General features: G+C 33.7%; 1 protein-coding gene across 2 annotated transcripts in view; it reads right to left on the reverse strand.

The window, feature by feature from the left end:
• The window catches only part of LOC138708970 (protein O-linked-mannose beta-1,2-N-acetylglucosaminyltransferase 1-like), a 232,838-nt gene extending 227,845 nt beyond the window's left edge, over positions 1–4,993 (reverse strand). For both annotated transcript variants that reach the window (XR_011334801.1, XM_069839378.1), the window contains exon 1: positions 4,899–4,993. The gene's annotated coding sequence lies outside the window, so the exon portion shown is untranslated. The remainder of the gene's footprint in view (positions 1–4,898) is intronic.
• Positions 4,994–15,933: the final 10,940 nt, after the last annotated feature.

Here is a 15,933-nt window from a genome sequence, read left to right on the forward strand (position 1 = left end):
AATAAATTATACATTATCCACATGAAAGCACTAGTTTCATTACTTATAATTGCGTGTTTCGTTCTTGAAATAAAAACTTAATTACGGAAAGTAATGTAGGATGTAAAAAACTGTGTAATTACGTAATTCAAAACCATAGGGGTAACACTAACGCTACATTATGTCTATTAAATGCGGTATATTGAACAATACTAAAATTATACATCAGGCATACGTGGTTTTTGAGACGTGTTTTATGTGAAAACAAGCTTGCAGGACGATACGTCCACAGCAATACGTCCATCGAGACAATTTGTCCACTACCTCACGTCCATAGCTATTAAGTCCAGAAAACATTTCGTCCACCAAAAAATGTATCCATTAATATTTCGGTCAAGAATTATTGTGTCCATAATTTTTTTTTCTTAATTTTTCTTGTCCGCTAGTTTCTGTGTCAAATAAATATTTTGTTCATTTTTGGGTAACAAGTACTTCCAATATCCAATTTAAAAAAAAAGAAGGGTTGCTATGGAAATGTATTTAATTATTTTGTAGCATAATAATGTTCATTTCTATGGAAATATGTGGTTCATTGATTCAGTATTAAATTTTGAAGTGAAAACATTTAAAATGGCTTATATCATAACACCCGTAAGAGGACGGGACATGCTAGTCCACAACAATTATACTTACCACTTTCATTCACATTATTATTATTATTATTATTATTATTATTATTATTATTATTATTACTATTGTTATTATAGTAATGATAGTGGTACAGTAGTAATATTGTATTAGTCTTAAACCATTTATGCAAATGGACAATCAGGAATATTGGACACAGTGTACTGGACGAGACAACAAAGATAAATGTAGGACATAGTAAAATGTGGACTGAACTTTCAGAGGACAAATTAGCACAATGAATATTTAAACTGTGGACGAAATAATAGTGAACATAAAACATCAGAGGACGAAAAAATATAGTGGACAGAATATCAAAGGGACGTACGAAACAGTGGACGAAATATCCGTGGACATTGCGTCTGGGAACCGAAAACAATCATGCTTAAAACACTGAATACACACAAGAAGAATAACATAAAGATGCCAATAAATACAGAATTGTAAGAAAAATGTAATTTATACAATTAATAATGTAGGAATTCCTTGTATTATTGAAAATTGCGTAAGTTATTGATACCAACTCAATTTTAATATCAATTCATGACCAAGTAATGGAACAAATATGAAATTCTAAACAATGAACGAGACCAGAGAAAAATCAGTAAAAACATTCAAATGGAGAAACTACAACTGTAAGATAATGGAAGAACGTAACATGTCTAAAAAATTAAGACATATGCTTATCTTTTGGAGGAATCTGACAAAAAAAGGAAAAAAAAAATCAAATTGTTTAACATTTCGGGCGATTTATTTACAGTAAAAAACACAGAAAGCAATCTTCATTGGCTACTGAATATTTTATACTATAGAGGACAAGAACATAATTTTAAAATGCCCAACAGACTGGCAAAATTACCAGGATCTGTTTCGTGAAGGATATCACTCAAATATATAAATTTTGAACTATTTTATATACGATATAAACTGCCAAAATAATATAGGCTGAAAATATCGGCTATTGAAAAAAATATATAGTGAAATTTAATAACATCTTATAATTTTATTTATAATTTGTAAAATACCATGTTTTTAGGATTGATAGTAGTTTCACTGTTTGTTTAAATTTCGACTGATCGTAAGTGTTATTGGCAATGACCTTGCACCCAGAATCCAACACATACATTTATACAACAGAGTAACAGACTGCTGCTTTAGCATTCATACCGGGAATAGTAGCGTAAATAATGACTCTATTCTCTTTTCCAAAAACGTTAGACTTACAAGACTTTTTCGTGGGTAAACCATGATAGTTACAGAAAAACAACATTTGACTTTTTTCTTCAATTATTTATGCTCAACTACCTGTATTCATTTAGCAGTTTATATCGATTACAGTATGTATACAATGTGATACTGCATATAATTTGATATGTAGAATTTCAATACCATTCCATAAAACCACAGAATTATTTTTAAGTATTAACCCTCAACTGGTATCTATGGGTCAATATAGACCCATATGGATAGATATCCTTACGTACAATTAAAAAAGAAATACCAGTTGAGGGTTAACACATTGTGTTCAATGCAGTGTGAAATTTCCTAGTTTTTCACTTCGTCATAGATGATTCTTCACTCAAAGTAAAGGATATTAGAGAGAGGTGCATCCGAAATTTAACTCCTCCAACACTGTGTAAGAAACCAAACTTTTGAAGCCAAGTACTTTCCAATGGTTGTGTCAACGATTTGCTGAAATTAATGGACCTATTTTTGTGAAATTCGTGAAATATCATTGACTTATTTTCATAAAAGATTTAACATTATCGAAATACAAACTACTCTATAATTTTCAAAACACAGCTGAGTTGATACAATTATTTGGTTTACCTACAGAAATATCCTAATTTTACTGAAATGAAAGAAGGAATTATTTTACTTCTGTATCTACATTAAATAATTTGTTTTGTAAACCCAAGCGTATTAGTTTATTTAAATAATTACTGAGTGAACGATAATGCGTGTTTCGAAATTCTTGAAGATATTTTCCAGTACAGAACATAATTACTATACATTCACCTGTTAATTTTACAATTCGACATTAATAGAATTGAAGCGGTGAGATCAATAACCATTCAAGTCCATTTAAACAAGTTTCGAGAAATATGCAAGAAACGTTTTTATTTCTTACCTAATTATTATATTTTGCATATAATATTTCTGGTTGTTTTAAAGATCAAGACAAAGTAGTATACCAACTTTTAAAGTCGTAATATTCGTGGAAACATCCAAAATTTAATTTCAAATTTTCAAAAACTGAATGGCCAAAAGTGGACTTGAATGGTTATTTATCTTACTGCTTCAATTCAAGTTTAATAAAGATAAAAAAAATCAGTACTAACTTGAAAGCAGTATCATTTGTTGAAATAGCAAAAATTAACTGAACTTGAGCGATTAAATGCAATTATTTCACTCTTACCTAAAATATGAGATTCATAAGACAGAACTACATTGAAGAATATACGTAAGCTACTCTCAAACAGGGAAGCTAGATGACAACTACAAGTATTGAAATAATTAGTAAGACGAAATAATTTAAAGTCATTGTTTTTGCATAGCTTAAGACAAATTAAACGTATTCTCATCAGTGAAATATATTATTTTGCTAAGAACAAAAATAAACTATCGTGAGAAGTAGGTAAAACTTTTGAAAGAAAAATAATGTAAAACAATATAACTTATGACGGTACATTATTAAAAGATTAAAATTTGCAAAATAGCAACAGATTGTTATAAAAAACTGTATTCATAGAAGTGACATCGGTACAAGGAAATCGAGAATATATTTAGGTATCGGTACATAAAAAATACCAAAATACTACTAAATTCCAAATAAAAATATTTGACGATAGTTATATGATTCCAGAGTTGTGGTACACGTAAATGATGAATGAAGAACACATATTTATTTAAATCAATGATAAAAACATCCAATAGTATACACAAACTAAAAATGTGGAAAAGATTTTTTAAAATCCCCGAGGAAATACCGATTATGTTACTTTGCAACAATTGTAATTTTAATTGCAAAAATTTTAAATAAGTAAACCATATTTTTAAATTGATTTATGATGAAAGATAACACAAAACATTTTATTCTGAACCGGTTATATAGAAATGCATTAACAAACAAAGATAAATATTTCATAATTAAGGGGGGATATACAGATTTGAGCACTAAAAATTAGGGGAATTCAATACTTTTTTTTTCTCAGCAACTAATAACTCTTTCATCTTGAGATTTGACATGTTCTGTATTCACTGATTCTGTAATTATAGAACATTTTCAGATTTAATACAAGCTTCACCATTATGAATAATTATCATAACAAAAAAGTGGCCGCTTTTTGTGCAATAATGTGCCGTTTTTGTGATAATGTCCACAAATATCAATATTTCTAGTCATTATTTTTTATATTTATTCCTAAATGTCAAATGAACAATATGAACTACACTCTTTGAAACGATACAATAGAAGCATTTTTTTTTTAATTTCTTATGAGAAGTTAAATTTTTTTAAATGTTTTTAAGTAAAAATATTTTAAAACTATAAATGTTACAGTAACAATTGTAGTTCATCTTGTTTACAAGTATGAAAGACAGTTACATGCAAAAATTTTACGGCGGTATCTTAAAAACTTACAGAGTTATCACAAAAACGGTTTTGAAAAATACAAGTTGCGGGAAATGAACGTTACACCATATATGAGTGAGGAGAGATAAATAAGCACACACTCACATGTTTATGGTCATATCTACAAAAATATTGTATATATCGTAAAAATTTCTTCACTGACATAAAGATAAATGTCCAATCTTTATATAAAAAAATTGAAAAATGACTTTTTTGACTTTCAAACCTGTATATCCACCCTTAACTAAATCGTTAAAATGAAAAAGATGTGTTCTTACATGTCAATTTCGAGAGTTTTTTTCGAGTTACGCTTATAACCTGTTAAAATTATGCTTCAAAACTGTTATGCAAGTTTATTGGGCTTCTAGTACGTTTATTGTATCAATGTTAAATCATTAGGGCCTACTAGTCGTACTGCAACAGTTACCGGTTCCAACACGATTTTATTTGCTATATTAATAGTGAGAAATTAAATAAGTAAAAATAATATTGAACAACGTGAGATCAAGTAAAAAACGGATAGTAATATTTGAGCGTGAGGTAGATCCAGTGACCTAGAGAGGGCAGCCCTGCCACTAGTAACACGTCACGCACTCACCTGAGCGGGCAGCGTCGGAACAAGCAGGCGTTGTCGAGCGTGGAGCGACGGCGGCGTCTCCGAGGGAACAACGGCTCGTGAGGCGTCGCTCTCAGCTTTTACCCCTCAGTAATGTGCGCAAACGAGTCGGCGTCCCCTCGAACATGCGCCGAGCGGTCCAGGCTCCAGACTCGGTTCTAAGTCTGAGGATCGCGATCCTCTGCCTACACACAACCAGTGATCAATATTAAGAATCCTGACAAGGTAGGCTCCTTTGTTAACTTAACGACTCGTAAAGTAAGAAGCAGTTCATAGAGGACAGATAAATGGGTAATGATGATGTAGGAGTAAGAAAGAAATTGGAGAGAACATGTGGGCCTACAAAAAGTATGCGACGAAATAGAAATAAACATTGTTCTGTAAAATACGACAGGCACTTTCATTATCGGTTTTATGCAATTCGCGATGTTTGATTTAATCTGTTGAGTTAAGATTCACATCATTTTAGAACGTAATTTATTTTCCTTGAACTACTATTCAAATAATAATAATAATAATAATAATAATAATAATAATAATAATAATAATAATAATAATAATAATAATAATAAATAATCCATGGCGCTACAGCCCGTGAAGGGCCTAGACCGACCAGACGGCTGCTGGCCTCACCCCCATATGCCGAAGCAGAGGTAGACGATCATCCAACCAGAATGGAGGTATCGTGTGGTTAGCACGATGATCCCCCCAGCCGTTATAGCTGGTATTCGCAACCGGATTTCGCTATCTATCGTAGCTCCCCAAGTGCATCACGATGCTGGGTGGCCACCGGTCCCATACACTGGCCGAAATTTCATGAGAAAATTTCTTCCCCCATGAGGACTCGAACCAACGCGCATTCCGTAACGCGAGTCCTAGGCGGGATGCCTTAGACCGCGACGCCAAGGCGCGGGACAATAATAATAATAATAATAATAATAATAATAACAATAATACAGTACATCAGTTATTCATAGATTTCAGAAAAACATGTGACTCAGTTAAGAGAGAAGTTTTATATAATATTCTTATTGAATTTGGTATTGCTAAGAAACTAGTTCGATTAATTAAAATGTGTCTCAGTCAAACGTACAGCAGAGTCCGTATAGGTCAGTTTTTGTCAGATGCGTTTCCAATTCACTGTGGACTAAAGCAAGGAGATGCACTATCACCTTTACTTTTTAACTTCGCTCTAGAATATGTCATTAGGAAAATTCAGGATAACAGAGAGGGTTTGGAATTGAATGGGTTACATCAGCTTCTTGTCTATGCGGATACGATTAGGAAAACACGGAAATTTTACTTGAAGCAAGTAAAGCGATAGGTTTGGAAGTAAATCCCGAAAAGACAAAGCATAATATGATTATGTCTCGTGACCAGAATATTGTACCAAAAGAAACATAAAAATTTGAGATTTATCCTTCGAAGAGGTTGACAAAGTTCAAAAATCTTGGAGCAACACTAACAAATATAAATGACATTCGTGAAGAAATTAAACGCTGAATAAATATGGGAAATGCCTGTTATTATTCGGTTGAGAATCTTTTGTCATCTAGTCTGCTGTCAAAAATCTGAAAGTTAGAATTTATAAAACAGTCATATTACCGTTTGTTCTGTATGGTTGTGAAACTAGGACTCTTACTTTGAGAGAGGAACAGAGATTAAGGATATTTGAGAATATTGTTCTTAGGAAAATATTTGGGGCTAAGAAGGATGAAGTTACAGGAGAATGGAGAAAGTTACACAACGCAGAACTGCACGCATTGTATTCTTCACCAGACATAATTAGGAACATTAAATCCAGACGTTTGATATGTGCAAGATATGTAGCACTTATGGACGAATCCAGAAATGCATATAGAGTGTTAGTTGGGAGATCCGAGGGAAAAAGATCTTTGGGGAGGCCGAGACGTAGATGGGAGGATAATATTGAAATGGATTTTAGGGGGGTGGGATATGATAATACAGACTGGATTAATCTTGCACAGGATAGGGACCGATGGCGGGCTTATGCGAGGACGGCAATGAACCTGTGGGTTCCTTAAAAGCCATTGTAAGTAAGTAAGTAAGTAGTAATAATAATAATAATAATAATAATAATAATAATAATAATAATAATAATAATAATAATAATAATCATACAGTAGTACTCCGGACTAATTGGAAATTGGAAATTCGCATGGTTCGGGTATGAAAAAATTCAGAAATGGAAGTCAGTTTAGCAACGTGTTACCTTATTGTGAAAATGCAGTAAGCTACTGCATGTAATAAAGAACAAAATGACGTTACAGTACATTTTAAAAGAAGAAAAGAATGGGTAAAAAATAAAATGCAATTAACACTGGTTTTTAGCTTCCTCGCGATATCTAAATTGATGTGTTTCTGTTTTAAAGTCCATTAAACTGAAATGAAATAAATAATTATATATATATATATATACATATATATACATATATATATATATACGAGTATACATATATACACAACTATTTTTGCACGTTAGTGTGTTTTTTCGTCGTTACATTAAACTGCCGCTACGACTGGAAGTTCATTCTACTGAATTCAGAGTTGCCAACCTAGATAAGTATATTCACATATTACAAATAACTGGTCTAGATTTGTAAAAAAACCACTGCCTTCTATGTATGCTACAATCCTACAATGCATGTAAAATTCATACCCGAAAGGCAGTGTTAATAAATATACATTATATGAAACAAATCATTGCATTTGAAATGTACTGAATTTTATTTAAACACATTAAAACTTCACCAATCAAAAATAAATAAAAATTATCTAAATTGAACACGGAATATTACAAGTACCTGAATCATTTTTACTCCTTCACATTGAAGTTGATGGTGAAGTTTGTACGTTGGCCAGACTGCTAACATAAGTCAGCTGTTCATAGTGTAACATATGTACTGTGTATTAAAATTTTTTAAATATTATTTTCAAAATATACTATCGTGCAAAAAATGCTGTACAATACACGTTAGTGAAGTGAAATACAAAATCTCGGAAATTGAAAAACTCGCTCTGCCTGTTTTCAATCTTTCCTTCGATTTTGTAAAAGGCACTTTACTATCTTGTATCTACTATTTAAACACAAATGTTGAAATATCAAAGGAACTCTTTGTATTATACTACGGAACAGAGCTTTATTTATGTATGTGCACTGTAAAACAAAAGTGTATGATTCTTCTGTAAAATCTTTATACATGAATAAAGATAAGTTGATGATAGAACATATCACACATTTTTTTAAACAACAGAATTATAGTTTAATTATCTAAACTGGGTGACTTTTCTACATGCCATTGTATGCCTAATACAGCGCTGATTTTTTTTTCCCGTTTCTTCGTTCCTGTAGCATCTACGTGGAATATTATTCCATGGAATGTATTTAAATGACGTTGCACTCTAATTATACGAATATACATGATGATACATAATCAATTGTGACATGCATTATTTTGGAAAAATTATCTCGGCGCGCCGAATGTACAGGATGGTCAGAAAGTTTCTCACCCTTATTGAATTTTTTGGCAATAAAATTTATGTATCATTATTTTACAGTACGCGCGCTTTGCTGCAGTTATAATAATATTAACTTTGGCAACACTTGTAATAACAGCAGTTGGAATGATTTTCATTCGCGACACTGTTGCCTCGTGCGAGTAGCACACATATGAAGAAGAGATGTTTGAAATTGCACGAATTTTCTTTCTCTCTCTGGGTTATTGCTCTTTTTCACTGTCCAGAGGTAAGTCAGACTTTCAAATTTGTTATTTTCGTAATCTTCAAGTTTGGGATTCAGTACACGTAAGAAGGATTTTGTGAATTTAAAGTTTTTTAAAAGTCGGTTACATAATAACCAAAAGTTTCTCACCCGTGGTGAGGAACTTTCGGTCCATACTTTCAGATCACAACAGTGTGTTGATTAATCGTTATTCAATGCAAATTTTATTTTCACTCAGACTTATTTACCGATTTTTGTAGATGTTCCCCACGCCACGAGATCATATAAGGTCTAAAATTCAATATCTCTATCAGTTCCGTATGTCAATCAAATAAATCAGTCGAACATTAAAAGTTGACACGAAACACAGTTACAAAATGGACAAGGAAGGACGATGGCGAAGTCACAGACGCTAAAAGTTATGGCCGACCAATAAAAGTTACTCCTCAAACTAAGGGCATAGTAAGGCAATTGTGTATGAATCAGAAGACAGGAATAAGAAGTGTGATAAAGAAAGAGAATTTTTCTGAATAATTTGAAAATCGTAATAAAAAAACTGGGCGTGACAGCAGTGAGGAAAGGTTGCATACAAAGAATCAGTAAAGCTTCTTCTTACTGCACAGAAAGTTGTAGACCGGGTAAAGATTTGAAAAAGATTGAGTGATGCTGGATTTTCAGAAGACACTCCATATGGATGCATAAAACGTGCCCACATCTTGTTCGCAGATGAGAGTCCAGTACAATTGAATTCCAAACTAAACCACCAGAACAGAAGCATCAGGATTAATAATCCTGAACAAATTTCGCCTATTGCATATATATTTCATCTTCCTCAACTTGATGAGGTTGCCAGAGACAAAGAATGTTAAACAGTAACATTTAAGATGACATTAAAAATGTCTTACAAGAAATTTGTTTACAATAAACTAACATTTACAGTAGATAATATTTTACATAATGAAAATTTGCAGTAAAATAAAAAATACAAACAAAAATAGAATGAGAAAATTCAATTTGAATTGAAATACAAGTGTCACCGTAAAATCTGCAGAGAACCCTTCAAAGCTATCATAGAAATTTCCTTAATTGTTGTTGTTGGGACTCCAAATTTACGACAGAATGACACTAATTGTTTTGTTATGGTCCCTCTAGCGCCCACCACTAATCCGATGACTTCTATATCTCTGAGTTTATACGATGTTTTGTAATTAGGGATAGTTGGTTCATAAATTGCCATTTCTCTAGATTAACCTCCTCGGGTTGATTCTGATGCGTCTCGAATATGATGGTCGGATCCAGAACATAACCTTTTGTCTCTCCAGGTTTAAATTCTTGCTGAAAATTATGGGTGCTGGGGATGTATCTCGTTATGGTAAGACAGAATTGCATACCACGGTTTAATAACAAACTGTTCATGGGGCCTTCTCACGAGAAAAATAACTGCCTCTGTACTAGAACTACATGGATGACCCTAGACAATTTCTCCCTCGTTCACTTTGAGTTTCGATGCAAAATGGTGCAACAGCACATACTGCTCAGCAAACTATGGATGTCATTCAAAAGAATTTCAACGATGTCTGGACTGATTGGCCGGGAAGCTCGGCGGACTTAAATGTCATTGAGCATTTGTGGGCTAGACTGCAGGACAGTATGTTTAGACAACCTAGATCACGCACCAGAGAACATTTAATTTAAAGAGTCGAGGAAGAATGGGAATCTGTTGACCAAGACACAACTATGACTTTCGTGGAGAGCTTCCGAAAACATATTTTGTAGCGCCACAGCAACAATGGACGTCACACAAAGTACTGAAAGTCGTGCACAATTATATTGAACTTTAAAAATAAAACAAAAATGTTTCAGGATTCAGGCGGTTATGTAAATATCTTAATTGTGGCTATTGCCTTACCTGACTGAGCCTCTCAATTGCATCAATTTGTATCGGTGACTTCCCATGGTTCGTTTCTTAGCTATCAGATACATACTGATAAAATTTCGTGTTGGAACATATTTTTGATACTTCTAACTGCATAGTTCATTTTTACATTCACCTTGTGTTATAGTCCGCGTCAGCTTACTTAATACCCTAAGGGTGAAACCTAACCATTATTCCCCTGTTACTACATATGCTAGTGGATTGTGGTGATTTTTTAGGTGTCAGTTTAATTTTCTTTTACCAACTTCGTTTCGAATTTCAGGTACTGACAAATACTACAACCGGCAGTTATTTTCTAACTGTTATGTTGGCATCAATAATTTCAGTTTGCAGTAAAGCAAACTGATGACAATGCAAGTACCTAGACTTGTGAATTAATAATTAATTAATAATACCGGTATTAATATTAATATCAATACACAGTTCAGTTCTGTTTTGTTGTGATTCCAATTCAATTCTATATTCAGGTAAGTGTAATTAAGTAAGAAATAACTTAGGTAGACCTATTTCTTATGAAACAAGCATGTAAATATATTGACATTTTAAAGAAATTCTTTCGTGTTTAGAGTTTTATTAAAATGTCCAAGAGAGGAAATAGTATGGTAGCGTCTTCTCCAAGAAAGAAAGTGCTTGAAAGTATTTTAAGTAAGCTATACATTTTAAAGTGGTGTTCTGTTTTTGGAATTCGTACTATTAATTTCAAGTGATCAAACTACATTTTTAGGTTAGGTCTCGTCAGTCGTAAATTGTTTAGTTGAAGCAATGATTTTCGTGTTGCCAGACAAAATAAATTTTAATATTAGATCATACTAATCCTAATTACCAACATAATATGCGAGAATTCCAGAAGAAAAATAATTATACTATTTCATAAGTTATTGAACCATGTAGAGAACACCTCGCAATATAAAGATTAGATGTGGTAAATAAGTAAGACATGTAGTTATTGTTAATTACTGTATTATTATTATTATTATTATTATTATTATTATTATTATTATTATTATTATTTCAATACGCAACAATGTGATTTTCCTTCTTTGGTGATAACTGGTATTATAGTCGCGACGCTGTTATTCCCGGCGTGACTCCTCCTCTTTGCTTACGTCTTAGGAAGTGAAGGCTCTATAAAGTCTAGGTAGGTAGTAACATTCGCCATTTTTGTTCTTTCGTTGTCGAGCTACCATACGAGGAATCTATTTTCCACAACGTTAAACATTATCATGTCGTAGCTCCTATGATAATAAATCAAACGCACTGTAATTCAGCAAATAATTGAGCGGCAAATAACGTCTTCGTGTGCTTTCTGCGAACGCCAACGAAAGAGCCAAAATGGCGGGCGATTATATTAAGTATTTATCGAGCCTTAAGAAATGAATAACGTCTTCATCAGCGAATCACAAGACGCACACGTTTAAATGAAGCCGACCTGCAACGCGATTGACTGCCGGAAATTAGAGCGACGGGACTATAGTTGGCAACATTGAAGAGACGGACAAATTAGACTTTTAGAAACTACACTTACGTGGTCCTCACTATACATTGTGATCAAAGATATGACTTAATTTTCACAGGAAACTGTATAGATGCTATTTTAATCTAATAATTTTGCCAAGGCTGAATTTACATTGCGAGTTTCATCTGCAATGTTCACATTCGAAGATACACATTGAACAAAGTACTGTCGTATTTATAGATATTTTAGAATATGAAAATTCTTCCTACGAATTCCCCGTATTCGTTATTTGCTCTGTGGCTCAGAAGTTGATTACACTCTCGACAGAACCGAGATAGGCCCGATGCACTCACCGGGTGTTTCCATTAAGCAATATGCTCTGTCGAGGTGATTCATCACCAGCGCCGTTTGTTAGACGTATCATCGTGCAAGGCGCTCCCAATGCCAGGCGCCTTCCGACGGTAATATCAGCATATTTATAGGAACCATCAATTTTGACGTTTCTACATCAATTTGTTATGACACGCACCTGTCAGAAAGAGCGACAGACTTTCAGTCAGTCGAGGCAAAGAGGCCCGTCGCACACTGAACAGAACACGTGACGTCATCTGCAACAGTGGCGTGCAAAACGATTGTCTTAAAGACGATCGGATCCTATTATATTTTCATAGTAAAGCGAGAGGTTTCGTCTTACAAGGAAAGTTCACCAAGTGATAATGGATTTTCACAACGATTTGTCTCCCACGTGTTCCATATTAAATATTATATTATCGTAATTTTCTCTAAAATCCAATGCACGGGTCTTCTGACCTTACGTGCTTTGTACCTAAAACAAGTCCTACTTTGTAGGTCTCACTCCCCTCACCTATGATTACATCTAACCACTCTCTGAAAGAACATACATATTAAAATGAAATAAGCACAACAAAACACATTACATAATATATCCTAACCTAAAACAGACATAAAAATGTATAATTCGGTAGATACCATTATCCCTCTTATTAAATAAAAAATTTCCCTATAAATTTCTACATCCGGAGAAGGCCTAGCCTTCGAGATATGAATTTTCAAAATAATCGCTAGAAACTCTCAAATACCTGGGAGCAACAGTAACAAATATAAATGATACTCGGGAGGAAATTAAACACAGAATAAATATGGGAAATGCCTGTTATTATTTGGTTGAGAAGCTTTTATCATCCAGTCTGCTGTCAAAAAATCTGAAAGTTAGAATTTATAAAACAGTTATATTACCGGTTGTTCTATATGGTTGTGAAACTTGGACTCTCACTTTTTAAGAGGAACATAGGTTAAAGGTGTTTGAGAATAAGGTGCTCAGGAAAATATTTGGGGCTAAGAGGAATGGAGAATGGAGAAAGTTACACAACACAGAACTGCACGCATTGTTTTCTTCACCTGATATAATTAGGAACATTAAATCCAGACGTTTGAGATGGGCAGGGCATGTAGCACGTATAGGTGAATCCAGAAATGCATATAGAGTATTGGTTGGGAGGCCGGAGGGAAAAAGACCTTTGGGGAGGCCGAGACGTAGATGGGAAGATAATATTAAAATGGATTTGAGGGAGGTGGGATATGATGATAGAGACTGGAGTAATCTTGCTCAGGATAGGAACCAATGGCGTGCTTATGTGAGGACGGCAATGAAGCTCCGGGTTCCTTAAAAGCCAGTAAGTAAGTAAGTAATCGCTTGAAACTCATATAAGTTTCTTATCTCCATTGTCATCGTGAAGAAGAAAATATTTAAGGCCCAAATGTTTATGCATTGCCCTCAAAATGGGGGAAGCTTACGAAAACTCAACTCTTCAAATGGTTTCAAGAGGTAGGCTATACTTTCCATCTGTTAGTGATCATAGCATCATGTTTGTACGCTCGCGGACCATTTACCAAGGTAGACAGGCTATAGAAAGAATAACTCCAGAAGGTAAAAGGTAAGTGTTAACAATTCAAAAGCACACAACTCCGGTTGTTCAGTCTCTTGACGTTTATGACTTTGGGCCTTGGAAAAATTTCATTCGGAAGTTCTTTGATAGTGTTTTGTTACTTGGCACGAACTACTAAGATTTATTTCAAATCATCCGTCCTCAAGTGAGATTGACCACTGGGATTCGGAATTAAACATAAAAGATAAAGGGAAATGAAACGAGCAAAATAATGATTCGATTTGTACATTAAAACAAAAATTTACGTATTAACATATAGATGATAGTGTACAATTTGAAGAGAGGCCTTCAGAATTTCCATTACAATCTTCTGAACCTCATAAAAGGGATTTTGAAAGGATATGAGGATATTGCATGTAAATTTTGGTAAACAACCCCTCGCTCCAAACAGTAAGCCTGTAACATCCGAGTTGTAAAGCGAAATGCCACATTTTTCACTGAGGTATGGAAGACAAGGTACATATTTAGCTCGCTTGTCATCATTTATCTGCAGTGCTTGATTTGTGTCTCGTTCAAAGCAAATTGTAGGGTCTAAGACCATCTCTTTCTGGGTTCTTCTATTGATGGCAATTATATCGACTCTTCTATGAGAATCATGTTCAGACACACAATGAATCTCCTCGTGTACTTCCCATCCTCTATTTCTTAGCAGGTTGGCAATTGCTGTACGGGTACGATGGTGTCAGTTTTTAGGCAGTAGCTCTCCCTTCTTATCTTGTATCAGGTAGAATATAATGTGATAAAATTGCAGTCATTAACGCATAATAAGCTTTCATCTCCAAGATAAGTATATGTTTAAATATGGCTGTTATAAAGCCGCGTACTTTGGCAACAAACCTGATAAATTCGTCACCTCTGTAGAATTCTGTTTTCACGCTGATGTGCACAACTGCTCTAAAGCCGATTATGAGAAACTTATTTTTCTGATGCAAAGTTCCACTCAGTTTTGAACATTTTTAGAACGATTTTCATCACTGTGAGCAGTACAGTAAGTAATTTGAGGTATGCTTACATTTTCTTACCATTTCTTCATAGACTATTCTATAGTCACTTTCATGAATATTACCGGTGTGTATCGATGTCATTTTCATAATTTATATTATTTAAGGAGATTTTGGCAGTACGGTATGCAGCTAGATGAGATTTATTGCCTGATATGTCTAGCACATAGCATTGTTTGTATTATAAACTCTGTGGTATTCTAGTACATTAAGTACATAGACTGTTGTAAAAAATCATTAAGTTAAGAGGAGGATAGTACCAAAGTTAGACAACTGCATTTTTTTTAGATTTCGGGATATCGATTGTTTCTCATAGAATTTTGTATGCTGAATGCGATTTAGGTCCAAACACGGATAGAACAGAGCGAAAATAGCACTTAGGCTAATTGTGCGCTTTAGAATCAAAATGTAGACAACTCCACTGTGGCTTGGTTTCAAATTAGAACAATTCATTCAATAGCCAATGAGAGGCCCACATTCGTACCATCTTTTCCCAACACGCATTCTCCAAATACTAGCAAAGATAAATGTTTTAATAATTGAAAATTTTGTTGTAATGTTTTTCCAAAACCAAAACCAGAAGTGAATCCAACATAGCTGATATTTTGTATAATCGGTTTGTGGATGAATAAGTTTCACATAAATTTGCTTTGAAACGGAATTAGAAGAGACTTAGATTCAAAAGTAGACAATTTCACTTTAAATATGGCTTCGTTTGGTTTCAAAAACAGAAAACTTCACTTTAAATATGGCTTCGTTTGGCTTAAATACAGACAACTCCATGACTTGGTTTCAGAGATGGACAACTCCACTTTTTTAACTTAAATTGCGACCTGAATATTAATTTTAATCACATTTTGAGATTGAAAAAATATTTCTACGAGCCATGAGAATGTTTAAAAATATGTACGTATA

The sequence above is a fragment of the Periplaneta americana genome, chromosome 11 (genome assembly GCF_040183065.1).
Source record: "Periplaneta americana isolate PAMFEO1 chromosome 11, P.americana_PAMFEO1_priV1, whole genome shotgun sequence".
In the NCBI taxonomy this organism is placed as follows: domain Eukaryota; kingdom Metazoa; phylum Arthropoda; class Insecta; order Blattodea; family Blattidae; genus Periplaneta; species Periplaneta americana.